Source organism: Notamacropus eugenii, chromosome 1 (assembly GCF_028372415.1).
Source record: "Notamacropus eugenii isolate mMacEug1 chromosome 1, mMacEug1.pri_v2, whole genome shotgun sequence".
NCBI lineage: Eukaryota > Metazoa > Chordata > Mammalia > Diprotodontia > Macropodidae > Notamacropus > Notamacropus eugenii.
The window spans coordinates 316,372,898-316,391,780 of NC_092872.1; the positions used below are offsets into that span (position 1 = coordinate 316,372,898).

At 39.9% G+C, this 18,883-nt stretch overlaps 1 protein-coding gene across 1 annotated transcript in view; it reads left to right on the forward strand.

Moving 5' to 3' along the window:
* The first annotated feature begins 943 nt into the window (after positions 1 to 943).
* Positions 944 to 18,883, forward strand: part of SPTB (spectrin beta, erythrocytic) — a 167,606-nt gene continuing 149,666 nt past the window's right edge. Inside the window, exon 1 of the mRNA XM_072629604.1 lies at positions 944 to 1,170. The gene's annotated coding sequence lies outside the window, so the exon portion shown is untranslated. The remainder of the gene's footprint in view (positions 1,171 to 18,883) is intronic.

Here is an 18,883-nt window from a genome sequence, read left to right on the forward strand (position 1 = left end):
CCACGTTGACAGCTTCTACTATTCTAGCTTCTCCTCTACTTGTCTGGCCCTTTGCTACCAAACCCCAGGAGCAGAACTGAGTTTTTGTGAAGCATTAGATCCCGCTCTCAGACCAGCAGCCGGCCAGCCAGGAGTTGCCTGTGGTGCATGTCTGTTGATTATCGTCACTGCGCTGTGTGATCACTACGGGATTGCAGGCTTTGAATTGGCAGCATTGCACGGTTCTTTCAAATACATCAGGTTTGCACTGACACGGCAACACAGCCTTTTCCCTCTCTGAGCTAGGTAAGGGCGAAGGATTGCCTCTGGGCCAGTGACTCCAGGTGCCTCCATAACACCACGATTTTGTTGCCCCAAAGAAACCAGTCCCAGTGGTTTGGAAAGCAAAAAATAACAACAAACCACAGAAGCGGCCAGTCCCAGGGTATGCTACTCAGCTATCGTGCTGGGGACGAGAACTGTCAAGGAGCAGGTGTCTAGTTTGAGGGGGCAAAAAAGTCACCTTAAAAAATAAAGCAACTGGACTATGTGTAAGGGAAGGGAAGGTTGCAGAAGTATCCCTCTCTAGTCAGGGCTCGTCGTTCCATTTGCAAGAATTAGGCCCCAAACAAGTGAGCCCAATCTTTCCCCGCCACAGGGGGCTCTTCTTGGGAACGGCTGGAGCGCAGTTGGTGGATGTGTGGAAAGGATGCGAGCGCTGTGGTTCTCTCAAGCTCTGCCCTCTCCCAACCCAAATGCAGTGCTGGAAGGCAGAGGCGAAGAGGGGTCGATGCCTTAAAGGAGGGCCTAGGATCACAGAGGGAGGGAGGAGGAGGGAGGCCAAACTGGCCAGGCAGGTGCTCCCAGGGGCCTCGGGAGGGTGATTGGCGGGTGTGGGGATGTGGGTGGGGGTAGGCTGGGGCCGGGCCTCGGCGCTGCGGGAGCCTGTGGCCCCGCCTCCTCCGCCCCCGCCGCGGGACTATCTGGTCCCGGCAGCAGCGATGTCCCCCGGCAGGAATGTCCCTCCTCAGATAATGTTATTTATATCTCTGGGCGGGTCTGTGGCTCGGCAGCACCAGGCGCCCGGCGGCCGCTGTGCCAGGAGCCCCGCGCTGCCCTCTTCCCTCTACGCCCCAGTTGCCCCGCTATTGCTCTGGGCTCGAGGTGGCTGCAGTTTCAGCCCAAGTGCAGGTGAGGAGCACTGGGAGGGACGAACTAGAAGCCCGGGAGGAGGGGTCCATTGGGCGAGGAAGGATCGCGTGGGGCTGTGGCCCGGTGGGGGCCCGTGACTGGAACGCTGGGGGCCTGAAGGGAGGAGTGGGGTGGGGGGGACGGAACCTGGGGCTCGTGGGCGGCAGGGGTAGCGGCTGCATCTAGTAGTCTGGAGTGCAGGGAGAGGTACGGGCTTCTGAGGCTCCCAGCAAGCGAGGCGCTTTGGAGATGCAGATCGTGGAGTCTAACAGCTCTGGGCGGGAGGGGCTTGGGGAGGCACAGTCTGGGTGCGGGTCCAGCGCAGCCTCCGGAGCCAGGGCGGGGTTGTGTTTTGCGTACTCAAGACCTCCAAGCTGCCCCCATAGTCCCTTCTGTCATCCTTCCCTAGTCTACCCCCCGCCCCGCTTTCATCCTCTTGGGGCCAATTAGCTTCGCTTCTGTGCAACTTAGCGTTCCCGCTTCCCGGACCGTAGGAAGCCCAGTAAAGAGAGAACAGTGTGATAGGGTAGCAGGCCCTGGGGGGCACCACATTCTGTGCATGGCTATCTGTAGCGGGAGAGAGAAAAGGTTCGCAGCCAACTGGTTCTCCCTAGCCTTTCTGCACCTACTCCAGCTCCCGACTCTTCGTAAAAGAATACGCACCTCCTTGGAGATGCTTGGGATTTGCATCTTCCCGACCAGGACTTGACCCACACAAATAACAGAAAGTCGGAGAAAGACTGAGAACTTAGGTACGAACAGTACAGAGCTCCCAGGATCTTGGGGTTTGTGGGTGGATGGGGGGAGTAGAGTGGAGGAGGGTTAAAGTTACAGTTTCCGTGACAACGAGTTTCAGGTAGGGCCTTGATTTATAGCCTATTAATAACGAAGCCTCTGTTTGGAATGAACAATTAGAAGTGCTAGGAGTTAATAATAATGCACTTAACTATTGCTGAAGCCAAATGAAAAGGAGTCACTGTTTCTGAAAATTTAAATTTTAGATGCTACAGACGTTTAGGGGGAGGGGAGAGGTGACAATATTTGCATACTGACAACTCTGATTAAAGCTTGAGTGGGGTGATATGGAGGCTGTCAGCCCAGAGCAGTGGCAATTCTTTTTGAGAGTCAGGGTTTATTCTTTTTGCTTTCTAAGGAATGTGCCCTGTGTGGCATCTAATTGACAAAAGCTTAAGTAACTGGCTACAAATCGAGATTTCTCAGGTGTGATTCTTAATTCTCCTCCAGACACCTCTGGGCTTCGTAGGTATTTCTTGGTCGTATTCAGTGATCCTTCATTGATTCGATAATAGCAGTGATACCATGCATTTATATACTTCTTTGATATTTTATGCACCCTATATTTTTTAGCTTCACAACTTGTGAGATAAGTATAATCATTCCCATTTTACACACGAGGAAATTGGGACTCTGAGAGATTAGGTCACACATTATTAAGGGGCTACTTGAATCTAGGTGATCTGTCTCCCAGCCCTGTGTTATTTTCTGTTTTACCTTAGTTAAGGAACTTTCTATCCAAAGATCATGATTTCTTTACTAGGGTATAGGAGAGCCTGATACAAAGACATGAGGGCGTAGTTGAAAGCTCAATAAAGCTGGAACCAAGAGGACATGAACTTAGATACCTAGTCTGACACTACCTGTGTGACCTTGGGCACATAACTTCACGTTTCTGGTCTTCAGTTTTCTCACATGTAAAAAGTGGGGGGTAGTGATCTGGATGACCTCTAAGACCCCTTCCAGATCTAAATTCTATAGTACCATGATGATTTCAGCAAAGACAAAGCAGGACAGTTTACTTAGGTTGTAGGTGAAGTGCGAAGGTTGAGATAATATTTATAGTTTTATGCACATATTTTAGGTAATTGGAAATTTGGCCATAGGATGGGTCTTTGGTTTCAGAATCTTTCATTTCCAGGCCCCTAGTTCAAATTCTGTAACTTGGTCAGAAGAGGCTGAAAATCATTGGCTGGATGCTAAGGGTGATTCTGATAACCTGTTAAGAGATTTTAAGCCTCAGTCAATTAAAGAAAGGTTTGATGCTTCAAGGACACACCTATATTGTTGTAGACAGCGGTTAAAACATAGATTTTTGGGGGGAGGGGAAACCTGGAAATAGCTAGGACAGTTTGATAGTGAACTTGAACAAAGGTATAGGACACAGGGAAGGCTGTGGAAAATGCTTAGAATTTTGTGGTTGTTTGTCCTTTTTAGGGGTTGGATGGGATTCTAGAGGTCATCTAGTCCAAAGTCTCAGTTCGGTAGATTTTTCTTTAGAGAGACCTTAAAATATCTTTTTTTAAAAAATTAGGACAGCTTTTAGTTGCTAATTTGTGTGACTATGATTCTGACTATTCACGGTTGGTATGTAATTCTAGCCCATATATTTCTTGCCTCCTGATTGCTTCCTGAAACTTTGCCAGGCCAAAATACTGAGGTTTCTTTTCTTCTTAGTAAGAAGAGAGAGGGCTCATCTTCTACTGTATAGTTCTTTTGCCATAATGAACACCATGAATCTTTTTAAAATTAGGATCTTAAATAAATTTCATGGAGGGGGGCATATAATGATCATTCAACTCTGAACTCAATAGCTTTCTAAATTTCTTTCCAATTTTTGATAGTTTCTATGTATTTTTACATAGTTGTAATTGGTGTGTAATATTCTCTTGAGGTGTTTCAAATCAGCCAAGACACAGCATAAAGGAGTGTGTGTGGGTAGGTAAAAGAGTAGTGTGCAAAAATTCAGAGATGTATTAGGTCTTTGGGATGACTGTTTTAACCCAAATTAACCACCAAACTAATTTTAAAGTGGTTGTGTTGTGTGTGTGTATGTGTGTGTGTGTTGTACACAGAACTCTGATACCCACCCCCAAGTCATAAGAATAATTAGTGCTTTCTGTGGCCTAAGGCCCAAAATTCAGAAAGGCTGAAAATGACACCACACACACATATACACACATATATGTATATATGTATGTTTGTATATATGTGTGTGTGTGTGGGTATGCTAATGTTTTCCTGTAGCCTCAAATTTATGGTCCATCATTTACAAATTTATTTGAAAACACCAGGAGTAAGAACAACTGTGATGGAAAATTTTATTCTGTGAGGAAAGACAGTGAGGTGCATGTACATAAGGGCAGAGAAGACATCAGTGATCACTGAAAATAACCAGAAAATTGTATTTTGTCTCAAAATACTTTCCTGACTTCTCTACTATTCAGAAGCTGAATAATGTCCCCTAGCCTTTAAGGATAGGGATATTGAGGTAGAAAAAATTGAGGGACATTAGTTCTGTGTGTCAGAATTGGGACCTAAAACTTCCTGGCCATATGACAAAATAGTTCTTTCCTGTGACAGCTGTCACACTAGAGGAATGAAGCATTCTCCATTTGGGAATGCTAGGGTCAAGGGAGGGGAGGCATTTAGGAAGGTCTGCCATCAGAACAGTAAACCTTTCTTTGTTGCTCAGAACTTTTCAGCTTCTTCATACATTTTTACTTCTTCCCTCTGTGAATAGAATATGTAACCCTACTTCTTATTTAGAATATTTCCTCTACCTGCATTCTTGATCTTTTTCCAGTTTGTCTCCTATTGGTCCCTTTACATCTGTTAACAAATACTGTCAGCCATAACCAATAGTAAAATATCCTTTCATTAACCCTTCCAGTATAACAACTCCCATCTCTCTTCACTGCTAAACTTAATTTAAAAAGTTATCTATCTTAGGTTTCTTCATTTCTTTACCATTCATTCTTTCTCCAGCCTCTTGCAAACTGGCTTCTGTCTCTCTCACTCATTGAAAGAACGCATCCGTGACTTCCCAACTGCTAAATCATAGAATCATGAGATTTTAATTTGATAAAGGACCATAGAGATCATATAGTCCAACTCTTCTCATTTAGAAAATTGAGAAAACCCGAGGTCCAGGGAGGTTGTCATTTGTCAAGGTTAAACAGGTAAATAGATAAGCAGAGCTAGAATTTGAACTCAGATCTTTTAGTTTCCAATAAGTCAATCAAAAACAATTATGCAGTGCTTTTTCCTCCATTGAACTTTTTCTGGTTCTCACCCTCTTTCACTACTTTGCACCTTTTGACATTGTTTAACCCCACCCCCCAGCTAGAAACTCTCATGTCCTTTACCTTAAGAGATGACTATATTTTCTTGGTTTTTTTCCTCTCTGCTCTTTTGTCCTCTTTTTTGGCTCTTTTTGGTATCTTAATGGAGATGTTTCTTAGGGACCTGTTCTCTGTCCTCTTCTCATTCCTCTCTATACTCCCAGGGTTAACTAATTCACCCCCAAAGCTTCAACTATTAGCTCTGTGCTGTTGACTTGAATATACATACACACACATACCATACACACACACACACACAGACACACACACACACACACACACACACACAGTCATGAACCTCTCTTCTGAGCTCCAGACGCGCATCTTCTACTGTTTTCAAGATATCTTGGTATGGCTATCTCACCAGCACCTAAAGCTAAGCTCATCCTAAAGTGAGCTTATTTTATCTTTACTGCTTTTGTCCTCCTGAACCACACCATCTCTATGGATGTTACGGTCACTTACCTGGCCTCCTATGTTCAAAGTTTTCTTCCTCACTTTTCATAGAAAATCAATTACTAAGTCATGTGTAATCTGTCATGAACATAGTTTTCATACTTCCATCCTAACCTTTATATTACCATCACTATTTATTATATGTTTATATAGACATATATATAAAATAGATCTTCATTACTGTCCAGTTGAATTACTACAATCTATTCCATTCTTTCCCCCTCTGATGGTAAGATAATAACTCTAGAGGTGGAAGGTACCTTAGAGGTCATCTAGCCCAGGGTTTCTTAAACTTATTCAACTTTGACCCTTTCCATTTAAGAAGCCTCTACTCCAGCCATTTTACAGTTGGGGGAACTTAATTCAATAAGCATTCATTAAGTGTCTACGGTGTGAGGCACATAATAGGTGCATAATGATTCTTTTGCTATGCTGCTGCCAGAAGGATCTTTTTTTATGCATAGACCTGTCTGTGTCACTTCTCTGATAAAAATCTTTCATGGATCCCTATGGCTTGGAATATAAAGTTCACTTTCCTCTGATTGGCCCTCCACAATTTCCAGCCTTATTTAATCTTTTCTGTACATTCTGTGCTCCAGCCAAACAGGAATACTCTGCTTCCCCAGTATTTTTCATATGACCGAAATGTCCTTAAGCCCCATTTGTTTTCCTGTTGAATTCCTACCTATTTTCAAGTCTCAAATGCTTCTTTTCAGGAAGACTTCTCTGAATTCCTCTAGTTAATAACTTTCCCCATGTGAATTTCTCATAACATTATTTTGTACCACCCTAAGACACTTATCACATAATAGTTTTATTATAGTATTTGTATTTGAATCTTATCCCTTTGCTAGGATGTGTGCTCCATAGGGATCCCGTGTCTTATTGAAACTACATATCATTTCTTATGCCTAGCACAGTGCTTTGCATAGTAGGGGCTTAAACGTTTGTTGAATGAGTGAATTGGCTCAAGTAAATATTTAGTGATAATTGCCATGTAAATATTTACAAAATGTTCTGTGATATTTCTCCCTTTTCCTGTTCTTATTTCTCAGTCCTTAGGCAGAATACCTGAGGTACTTTCCAGTGTCAGCCAGTCTCAGCTGCATACCATTCACTAGGGGATTCCTAGTCTTACAACTCATGAACTATTTTAAAACCCAAAGTGTACAGGAATGTTCCCTTGCAGAACCATCTTGTCCACTTATGACATTCCGATATCATCTTCTTACATTCTTCTTCCTGGTTCTCTTGGCCGCAAATATAAATGATCAGTGCACATTCTTCACATGGTTGCTCCTTTTCTCTTTCTTCAGTCTCCTCCCTCTTCCTTCTTTTTCTTCCCCATAAGTTTCTTTTTTCGGTTGCTCCCTCTTTCCTCCCCATCAATCCTTCTTTCTCCTCCATCACTAATTTTCTTTTCCTTCAGTTCCTTTTCCCCATCACTCCCTTTTTCTTCTCCCATTCTTCTTTTTTCCCTCTTCTTTTTCTCTCTCTCTCTTCTCCTCCCCTCTTCTTTTCTCTCTCTCTCTTATAAAAAAGTAGTATTACTGATACCTTTCATTCATTTCTGGATAAGTACCTCGCCCTTCATGAATCTCTTTTGTAACAGAAAAACAGTTCAACAAAACCAATCAAGTGACCATGTCTGAGAGTATATACAGCATTTTGAACCTATAGTATCTCAACTGTCTCTTTAAAGGAGAAAAGTGTGTTTCCTTTTTTGTTTTTTTGGGGGAACAAAATTTCACTTCTTTTTTTTTCCTGACCATAACATGGGTTTTTTTGGCTTCATTGTAGTGTTTCATTATCACTTTGCATTTCTGTAGTCCGGTTCTAAACTACAATTTTCTGCGCAGTTAACAATCAAACAAATCCCTCGTGTATAACATCATTTAAAAAAAAAAGCAAAAATCACTTGAGGGGGAATCTGAATGTTATTAACTGCAATCAGATTATCTAGCATCTTTAAAAATAATAAAGTATCTAGTTGGTTCCAGAAGATGAATTACTTTTAATTATCTTAACTCTAGATTTCCTATATTAATGAAGGGGAACAGAGACTTTGGATAATCAAAAATATGAATAAGGTGAAAATAATTTGCAGTTGTCTTTAAAATACATTTTTATACTTAGATTTGTATATAATATGTCTGATTTGGGAATTCACAGCCATTTAAGTGAAATAAGACAGACTAAGAAGATCTATCAGAGGTATAATGGGAAAGCTGATCAGATATTCTGGCTCTGTGCTCAGCTCTTCTCTGTTCCCTCAGGCATTTGAGAAATGATAGTTACCACCTCTCAGATGAGTAAAAAAAAACACTTGCCTGAGATTAGCTGCCTGTCTGGTACATAAGTATAAATTTATCCATTTAATAAGGTTTTATTGTTTTGGCCCATTCCAAACTTACTGGTGTAATTTCTTATTATGGGGTCTCCGCAAGGTTGAAGTTGTGATTGTTTTCTATCTGCAGTGACACATTTAGATGGAGTTTAGTTGGTTTCATTTGAGTGGTAGAGTCCAAAGATTTCTCTTTAATTTCGGCTCCAAACTCAAAAGTGGCCCTCAGTGTACGCATGAATGATATTGCTATGTATGTATATGCATGAGTTAAGTTTGTTCATCTCAGAGCCCACGGTCGGGCTTTTATATAATGTTACATGCAATTCAATTAAATCAACATTAAGCACCTGCCATACACTTTACTGAGCTTTGTGAATACAAAGACAAAAGCGAAAACCTATGTCTGTCCTCAAGTAGCTTACATTCTGCTGAATATAAGCTTATTTTAGGAGCATTGTTTCCTGACTCCTTACTCTGGATCTCAAACTGTGGAATTTACTCAGTGGTCTTGAGTGGTTTTTTTTTAATTTTTTAATTAAATTTTTATTAAAAATTGAAATATTTTCTGAGGAATTAACATAGAATGGAATCCTTTATGTAGACTTTTTACTTAAATACACTGAAAAGAAATTGTTCTATTATGGATGATTCATGATATCTGTTTGTTTCAATGCAAAGCTTTAGATGCGCAGTTGAAGCTGTGTTTTTACTTGAAGTTACTACTTAAATTTTTTTCTACATTATCTTCAGGTTATGGAAGGGGAAAATAAGATTTCTCCCTGCTTTTTTTCAGCTTTAAAGTCTCTTGCCTTATTACCACATGATATCCTTATCAGATGACATACAATAAAGCAAGATTCAGTTTGGATATTAGTTGATTGGAAAACTAAGACAGGAAGTCTTACTTATGGTTCAGTAGTTGGCATTTCACTAATTGTAAAGTTGGTGTTCAGTGGGGAGAAATACTATTTAGTTGGTTACTGTATATGCTTATCTTTTTGGTTTTGTTAGACCTAGAACTCTACTTGTGGTCATTTAAATCTTGAGAATGCAGGCAGGTTGGATTTAATATACTCATCAAATTCTAAATGGGCAGAGAAATGAAAGGCAATGTCACAAGTATTTTATTTTGTCTGGTGTGGGAGGATGTGGAATAGAAGGGATAGATAAGTGGGTCTTTTCTTGCTTTGAAGGAGTCTGTTTCTAGCACTTACATGTGCATCAATAAAACCTTTGTTTGTATAGCTGCTGTGCATCGTTATAAAGTAGAGGCCCTGCTCTGGGCCCGTGGTTTCATTAGTGTAGGGAACTTCTGGTACGGAAACTTCCTCCTTTAATGAACTCTTATGTAATTTATAGTTTTAGAGGGTTGCCTGGATGCACTGAGCAGTTTAGTGACAGCAACTATGGGCAACCAGCTGGTTGTGTTTCAGAAGCAAAATTTAAACCCTATTCTACTTGACTCCAAAAAGAGGAAATTTGGAGAACATTTTTTTCATCAAACTTTGGAAATATAGAATAACAAAAGTAATGACCATTGTATTAGTGAATATGTGAAAACTCTCTGAAATACCAGTACTAATGTTACCCAAATGAAATTCTTGTGATTAGAATGGAAGTAAATTGTCACAGTAACTATTAAATTCATTCTTACAACACCAATGCCAGAAAATTCAGATTAAGTTGTTACAGGGATGAGATTTAGATCTGGCAGAAACAAATCTTAGAAATGTTTTGAATCTGCTACTGAGTCTTTCTGTTCTTTCATGTATTTGCCTATATATGAATTTATGAAAATATATATTCATATACATACATGAAATATATGTATATATTTCATAGGTTTGAAATCTCAACAACTTAGGTTGTTTTAAAAATTGGTATGGTATATCATTATACTTTTCTACTGATTCAATAGTAGTCCGGTAAGTTTTTGTTATGAATATATTCCATTCATATTTCATTGGTATGGAGCTGTTTGTTTGTTTTGCCATAAAGCATACTGTATACATATCTTACCTTTTCTGTTAAGTTTTTTCTGTCTGCTCTAGCCCACAGACATCTTCCTTAGAGCACTTTTTGTCCTTAGAGCACTTTTTGTCACTGCTACTTACATATCATATATAATTTATCATATCATATTATATCCGATCATAGATTTCATTTCCTCTTATCTGCCATATATCATACCATGTCATATCATATGTCATATATTTTATGTGATTCTTGCTATTGCAAGAATTTCAATTTAGAATCATAATTAGAAGCATAGTAAAAAAGAGAAACCATTTATTACATGCCAAGAAAGACCTCATTTCACATTCTGCTTCTGACACATACTATCTCTGTGATCTTGGACATATAACTTAACTCCTTGTTACATCAGGCAAATTATTAAGATCATAAATTGCTACACTTTTATTGGAGTAGTTTCCACACTAAGAGTTCCCTATACCAGTGAGAAAGTCATAGGTTTGAGTCAGTAAAATGTTTAGCTAAAAAGCGTGTCTGTCTGGTCTTCTGAAATAACTTTTAAGCTCCTCGAAGACAAGAACTGTGTGATTTTTACATTACTTCTTTATTTATCCTATAGGACAAAGCACATAGTAAACCATGAATATTTGTGGATTGATTCTAGAATATTTATGTGGACATTCTTTTGCTCTTGAGCTCCCTAGTGAGGTGGGGAAAGGTACACAAGAGTTATGAAGAAGCCAACACAACCCTGTAAATCTTAGCTTTTTTTGTTTTGTTTTTAAAAGTATGCCTTCCTCATTAATATATAGTTTATTAATGAGAACTCTTCAATGTAATCATCATCATAGAAATTTCTTTGCAAATGTAACTGTGATGCTTCCTATCACAGAAACAAATATTAAGATATTTCTTTCATATTGACGATGGAATTTAATTGGGAAGTGAAATAGACTGTGAACTCTCTGATTTGCTCCCACGGTTTCTTTTCTCTGCTGATTCTCAAATCTACTTATCCATCCCTAACCATTCTCCTGACCTCTTCCAGTCTTACATCTCCACCTGAACATCTTGACCTGTATGTCCTATAGACATCTTAAACTTACAATCCCCCAAACTGAAATTTTTAATTTTTTCCCACCTAAATGCTCACCTCGTTCTAACTCAACAGTTGCTGTTCAACCGAGGTGTCATCCTCTACTTCTTAGTCTCTTTCTCACCCCCACCCCTCCACCTCAACTAATTTGTTGCCTACTCTGGTGGATTTTAGCTTCATATTATCTCTTGTATATATTCTCTTCTCTCTACTGACTCTTGTCACCAGCCTGATGGAGGTTCATCGCCTCACACCTGAATTGTTGTGGAAGTCTATTGGTTTGTCTCCGTGGCACAAGTCTCTCTCCATATTCCCCTCCAGAATCAAATAGGAAATCCTCAAAACTCTTCATAACCTAGCCCACTCCTACCTTTTCAGTCTTCTTATACTTTAGTCACCTCCACATAACTCTGTAGTCCAGAAATACTGGTCTCCTTTCTGTTCTTCATACAAATACCACCTCCTGACTCCATATATTGCCCTAGCTGTCTTCCATCCTTGTAATTCTCTCCTCCCACATCCTGCCTCCTGACTTCTCTGGCTTCTTTCAAGTCCCAGCTAAAGTCCTACCTTCTATGAGAATTTTTCCTGATTCCCCTTAATGCTAGTGCCTTCCCTCTGTTAATTATCTCCAATTTATCCTGTAGATGTTTGGTTTGTATGTTGTCCCCTTCATTAGATTGTGAACTCCTTAAAGGCAGGGATTGGTGTTTTTGCCTTTCTTTGTAACCTTAGGCATAGTGCCTAGGCACTTAATAAATGGGTCATTGACTGACTTTGTATCCCCAGCACTTTGCACAATACCTAGCACGTATTAGGCACTTCATAACTGCTTGCTTGTTGGTTTAAAGTACAAAATCTAGCTTTGTTAGGGTAACTTGCTTTCATTTTTAGATGGCTTTTAAGCTTTATTTTAATTATTTGGATATTATTAGCAATATTATATTAGCAATCAGTATGCCCCTATTTATATTATACCTTGTACTCATGTATATCATACTGTATACTCTTTGTGCCAGATAGTGGGGTTAGTTGTTAAAGTGTTCTGGAGCCTACTTTGGACAAAATTTTTAAAACTAATTTAAATAGTGATGATTAATGCTATCCAGTATTCTAGCAGGGGCTTTCAAGAACATACAAGACTAAGAATATGCCCAAGCTATTTTCCTTGTAGAAGAGTAAAAAGAAATGTCCACAGGAATTTAGGGAACTCAGTACTGAAATTTACATTTTTTTATAACCTCTATGTCTTTGTAGAGCTAAATCCTCTTTTATCAACATTTAATGATTGTTTTCATGTTTTAAAATATAAAAAGTAGCCAACATTAGGCTGCTCCTGATGATAAAACTATGTCCTAAAGTAATTAGTTGCATATACCTAGATCGAAATCCTCCCACTCGAATGAATGTTTGCTTCATAGTGACCCCTGAAATAAAATGCTATTGTAGTGGGTATTCTGGGTGATACCTCTGAACTTGTTTCATAATAGTAGCCAAAGGAGCATGGAGTTCAGAGAAAGAAAACCCACAAAATCCCCATGTTCAGATTTTTTTTTTCTGGACACATTTTACTTATATTTTCCTTAATATGTTTCAAGGTAGAAAACACTGTAAATGGTCAAAGGAAGCATTGGTTTATTTCTTCATGCTCTTGTTCTCTATTCCACCCTTATAAAAAGTCAGTTTCACTGATGATAGGACTTGGGATACTGCTTGCTCAGGCCTTTCAGTATTTTTTGTTTCTTCAACAAAACTCTCTCTCATGCACACACTCCCACTGCAATCCAACCTCTCTCCTCTCTTTTACCCGTTTTCTCTGCCCAGTGATTGACAGAGGCCCTTGTCTAGCTTCCAAAAGCAGCCATAATGGGGCTATTAGACCTCTTTTGATCCGTGTAGGAGTTTGGGATACTGCTCTTGGCTTTGAAAGGGGCCTCAGAGGCTCTTGGGAAAGTATTGAGAGGGATAAGGAAGGGTAGAAGATAAGGTCAGTAAACGAGTATTTATTAAGGGCTTAAGATGTGCCAGGCATCTTGCTAAGTTCTGGGGATACAAAGAAAGGTAAAAATGTTCCCTGACCTCAAGGACTGGAGGAGACCATATGCAAATAACCATACATATGCAAGATATATACAGGTAGAAGGGGCAGGTAGGTGGTGCAGTGGATAGAGCGCTGGATCCTGGAGTCAAGACAACACTCTTCTTCCTGAGTTCAAATCTGACCTTAGACACTTAGTAATTGTGTGATCCTGGAAAAGTCACTTAACCTTGTTTGCCTCAGTTTCCTCATCTGTAAAGATGGAGAGGGAAATGGAAATGACAAACCACTCTACAAGGAGTCAGACATGACTGTACAACAAGATGGGAAGGCATTAGCATTAACGAAGGCTGAGAAAAGCTTCTTGCACATGGGATTTTAGCTGAGACTTGAAAAAAGCTAGGCGGTGAGGGACAAATGTGAAATGGATCTGAGCATCAGGAAAGTAATGAGGCTTATTGAGGTAGAGGAAAGGGACTTTATTGTGGCAACAGAATCCTGAGTTGTAAGGCAGTCATCAAAAGCCATTACCTATGGCTTCAACTAGTGATAATAGTGTGTGTGTATATCCTAGTGTAAGCAATACACTTTTAGAGCAGTGCACTTTTGGGATGGAATGTAGAAGCGACAGAATCAGGATTTGAATTCAGATCCTTTGCTGCCAAAGTCAATGTTCTTTTCCCTATATCATCCTATCTCTTTACAAGGTAGTTAACTATTGTGAACCTTTCCAATGGCATTGTCTTTCAAAGATCTTTTAAATAAACAGAAACCACACTGTCATTCATATGCTCAAAAAATAATCCTATCCTTCTCCTATATAGTATAGTCTTCAGATATAAGGAACTTCTTAGAGTAGTCAGAGGCAAGGATAGAACCTTTTATTCCACATGAATGTGAATAGGGCTGTAGCATTGGGATAAGGAGTGCCCTCTACTTATTGCTATTGGCATCTAAGAGTACACTGTTAGTCTGGAGTGAATTACAGAGAATTTCATCTCTCAGGCTAAGCCAAGTAGTTTCCATTTCAGAAGCTGGATAAAGTCATTCTGATTGTGAGACCAGAAAACGATTCTGGATCCAGGATGTTCAGCTGTCAGTTTTTCATGGAACTCATTTTGTAACTATGATTCGTAGTAGGGAACAGTAACTTAATACTGTACCCTCAATGTATCAGGCTATCTGGCTACTCATACTGCTCCTGACCCAAAAGACATTTGCCATGCTTTTTAAAGTTACTCAGAAAAAATTTAGAGAAAATTATCTTCAAGGCACTCCCAATCCAAGTGGGGAAAGAAAAGGAGAAAGATAATCTTTGTTTTGGAAAGCTATTCTCAAGGACTCAATACATATTTCTTAAAGGAGTATGTGTAGTGCCATAGCTTATTAGTATGCACCATTTTGGGCTTTGGTTTATGACCCAGGATTAATTTGATTCTTACTTTATTTTTTCTCTCAGTAAACATCTGTTTTATTTTTACAAAATCCTGTGTAACCTATCAAAAAAGAGGTAGAAGATGAATTGTGAACTCTAAAAGATCATAAATTTAGAGCTAGAAGGAACCTTAAAAACCATCTTGTCCAGTCCACATACAGATCAAGAAACTAAGGCCCAGAGAGTAAGTGACTTGTTCAAGTTCACAGTTAGTGAATGGCAAATCCAGAATGTGAACCCAAGTGTTGTGATGTTAAGGACAGTTTTCTTCCCACTAGCCTAGTGAATTGTCTGCTAAGGCAGGAGATGGAAAAGTTGAAGTCTAATCCTTTGTCACTGACTGACCTTCAGCTAGTGACATTTGCAGGGAAGGTACACTTGACCACTGAAAATTTCTCCTTAGGAAAGGGAAGCTAAGATAAAAATAGTTTTTTTATTTTAAATGTGAATCTTCTTAAATCATTTAACCTTCCTGAAGGTAAGTATTCCATAAATACAGTGCAATGATGGCACTTTGCGACATTTTCTGGTCTCCTCTGAAACCTTTCCAATAGAGTGGTTGGTAGTAGATGTTCTCATATCTGATTTACAGAGTCATTGAGAGAATGATTTTTTTCAAGGTCACACTGTTCAATGGGAATGAGAATTCTGAGACCCAATTTGTCTTCTGCTTACTAATTATACTCTTCTGAATTGGTGGTGGAGGAAGAAATTATTTTTGTCAAAGCCAGGACACAAGCAGGGATGGTAGTGGCATCGATCTCTCATTATAGTCCAAACTGTAACTTTTAAATGTTGGTGGGCTTGGACCTGGCTAAGGTGCTGTTACCCATACAATACTGAATCAGTGGACTTTGAAGTACTTTCATTAGAAAAGTTGGCTTTAACAATCTTGATGGGGTCCTCAGAAATTTCTGTTAGTGGTAGACTTTGAGCTGGCACTATCTCTGAGATCATGAGAAGGCTGGAGCAGACTCTGCCTTTTTGTCTTAAAAATTCTTTAATCCTTCCTTTCTTCATGTTCCTCTAGAGGCATTTACACACACACACTGTTAAGTCTCCTGTCCTTAAACAAAGACTGGGGTGGGGGGGAGGGTGGAGAAGATGGTCCATGTCTTTGAAACCCTTTGGGGAAAGGGAAGCATTTGGGGGCAACTAGATGTTCTATAGAAGCCTGAAAAGAATGTGGGGAAACCTTCCCGGGAAACAAAGAGGTACTTTCAGTGACTTGGTGTAAGATGAATCTTGTGGTTGATAAGGATAAGGGAAGGATCTTGTTTCCTGAAAGCTCTTTGGGTGTGAATGCTTTTTCTTTGGTTGGTTCGTGTCACTGGAGGATTTCCTCCTGGATGGACAGTGTTAATGAACAAGAAAATTGTTTGCCTCCTACCCCAAGCCATCTTCCAGGGAAAGACAGAAGCACAAGGACCTGCCCTGGTGGGTAGTGTGAGGATTTTTTTTCCTGGGGTTTTCTTATATGATAGTAGTGTACAAAATGATTTCATGTAGTGGTGGTGATGTGTGTGTGTGTGTGGGGGGGGAGTGGTACTAATATTACATCAGTACAATGTTCTTCTGTGGGAACACGTGAGACCCCAACGTGAGCCTTCTTTTAAGGTTCCTGCTAAACTCTTCTTTTAGTGTTAATGGTGGTAGCCTGCTCAGGTGGAGATGATAAGAGGGGGAGGGAAGAGAGACCAATCTTATACTTGAGACCAGAGTGATTGGGGAAGGGGAAAGCCAATCTGCATGGTTTCCTTATTCAAATCCTCTTGGGGAGCCTCTCTTACAGCCAGATTGGATAGGGAAAGACATTTCCTGGGAGCCTGGGGTAGCAACCAGATACTTAGTCCAATTCCACAGCTGTGGCCAAGTTAGCCCCTCCTCCCAGGCAGGGCCCCAATCACCAACCTTTTGATACTGAGGCATACTTGGCTCAAAATAGCATTGGCTTTTTTCCTTCCCATCCTCCCCACCCCTTTTCTAAATTGATGCAGTATCTTATTGCGAGATTCCCTCTGGCTTTCTTAGGTCTTTTTTGTGCTTTCCAGGCAGCTCCCTCCCATCATTTATCTGTCTTGGATGCTCTGCATCTCCCCCTCCCCCAGCGAGTCCTCCCACCCCTAAGCCTGTGAGCTCTCTTTGATCTCATTTTATTCCCTCTCATGTTTCCAATCTATCTAGGTGGTGTTGGTGTTGGTGGTGTCCTTTCTGGTATCTGAATGCTTTGCATTCGGTCTCATCTGTAAAGTGCATTAAATATGCCTCGACACTCCCCTACTTCTTTCCACTGAGGGTTTTAAATAAAACTGGGCTTAACACTGCCTCCTGCAGCCTTTCCCCCAACGTGCTTTGACACTTTTGTTTACTGTGCAATAGCTAATTTTTAGCCCATGTGAGATGGTTATACATTTCCAGGAAGAAACTGTTATTATGCCTGTTTTGTTAGTTCCATCCATCTATTCTTGAAAATGTTACAAAGATATACTAATGTCCTTTTGATCCCATTCTGTTTGTGGGATCCATAGTTAGCCAATCAGTCAATGAGCATTTATTAAGTGCTTACTGTGTGCCAGGCACGATCTTAAGAAATTCAAAGAAAGACACAATGGGACCAAATATTTTATTTAGACATTTTATTTCAACAAATATCATTATAGTAAAAATTTTGTATAATAAAAATTATCTGGAAAATTGCTCACTTCTTGTTATGTTTGATAAAATAAAATACATGGATGTGTATGCTCCCTTGAAGTTTATTGCAACTAAAACTTGATTCATATCTCTTGACCTGTGGATGTTCAGTTTCAGAAAACCTAGTCATAGGATGCTATACTTGGGAGATGGCACTAGTTCAAGTCCCTGATCTTGTAGATGAAGCACCTGAGGCCTGGAGAGTTCAATTGATTCAACCTATGTCAAATGACAAGTTTGTGAATAAGTTTGGATTAGGCATCAGTCTGGAGTTTATTCTGATATTCTGTGATGTTTCTCTCCTTATAAACAGATGATAAGGAGCCCTCAGAGCCAATGAGGAATCATAGAAAGGGCATGGGAGGGGCTATCAGGAAATCTGGCTTCTGGGCCTTTTTCTTTTTTTTTTTGGCCAACAAGTAGCTTTGTACTTGATTTATAAATCTTCTAAACCTCAGTCTCCTAATCTGTATGTAAAGAGAGAAAATTGACTTGAATAACCCTTCTAGCTCTTAAAAAGTTGTGTTTTTGCTTTTTTAACTGAAAAACTGGAAGACATGGGTTTCCTTTAGTTTTACTTGTAGTCATTCTTCTTTCTCAAATCTTTGGTGTCATTATTCTGGGAATTAGGCTGTGATGGTCTTCATGGATGACTTATTGTTACAAAGCCCTCCCTCACTCAGAACAAAGTCAAGTGCAAGTCATGTCATCATTTCTCTGATGGCATTGTCCTCTTCAGTAAGGAAGGACAAACACACACCATTGTTACAAAGACTCGCCAAGATGTTTCTAAGGACTGACCCTGTATATTGCCCTGTCACTGAACTTCCATGACTCTGGAAGAGAGATGAAGCTGATGACTTTGTGCAACTCTACCCCACTTAAATCCAATTCACTGGAAAGTCAAGACATCATCCCGTGATGACATTGGTCCTCTTCCAAAATGATGAATGAACAACAACATTATTGTGTGCTGTAATGAGTGTGTGTATATGTTTGTGCCTTCACTTTTAAATTATTGTGTTAACACAACTTCAGGCCTAGCCAGGGAAGACCTAGAGATTACCTAGTCCAAGCCCCTTATCACAAAAGTGAGAAAACTGAGATTTGGTGAGATAAGGAATTTACCCAAGGTAACATGGTTGTAGAGCCAAAACTTGAAGCTTGATATTATCTCCCAGTAGATTCTGTTTGTTTTACATCATTCTGTGAATACTGATTGTTTGTTAGGGGTAAGTTGTATTTGATATTTCCACATGTAATGTTCTTAAACAATTTAATAAAAGGCTAAGAGCTTATCCCTGGGCAGTTTTTCCATTCTTCTGCACAGGGTTCAGCAAACCCTACAATGGTAACAATAATAATAACGATAATATACTAATAATAGCCAGCATTTACATAATACTCTCAGGCCAGGCTTCTTATACTTTTTTTACTCCTGACCTCTTTTCACATTTGAGCTGTGCTTGTTGGTGTTGGATGGCCTGAGGGCATGTGCAGTGCAAAATGTGTACACTTTGTATTTTGAACCAAG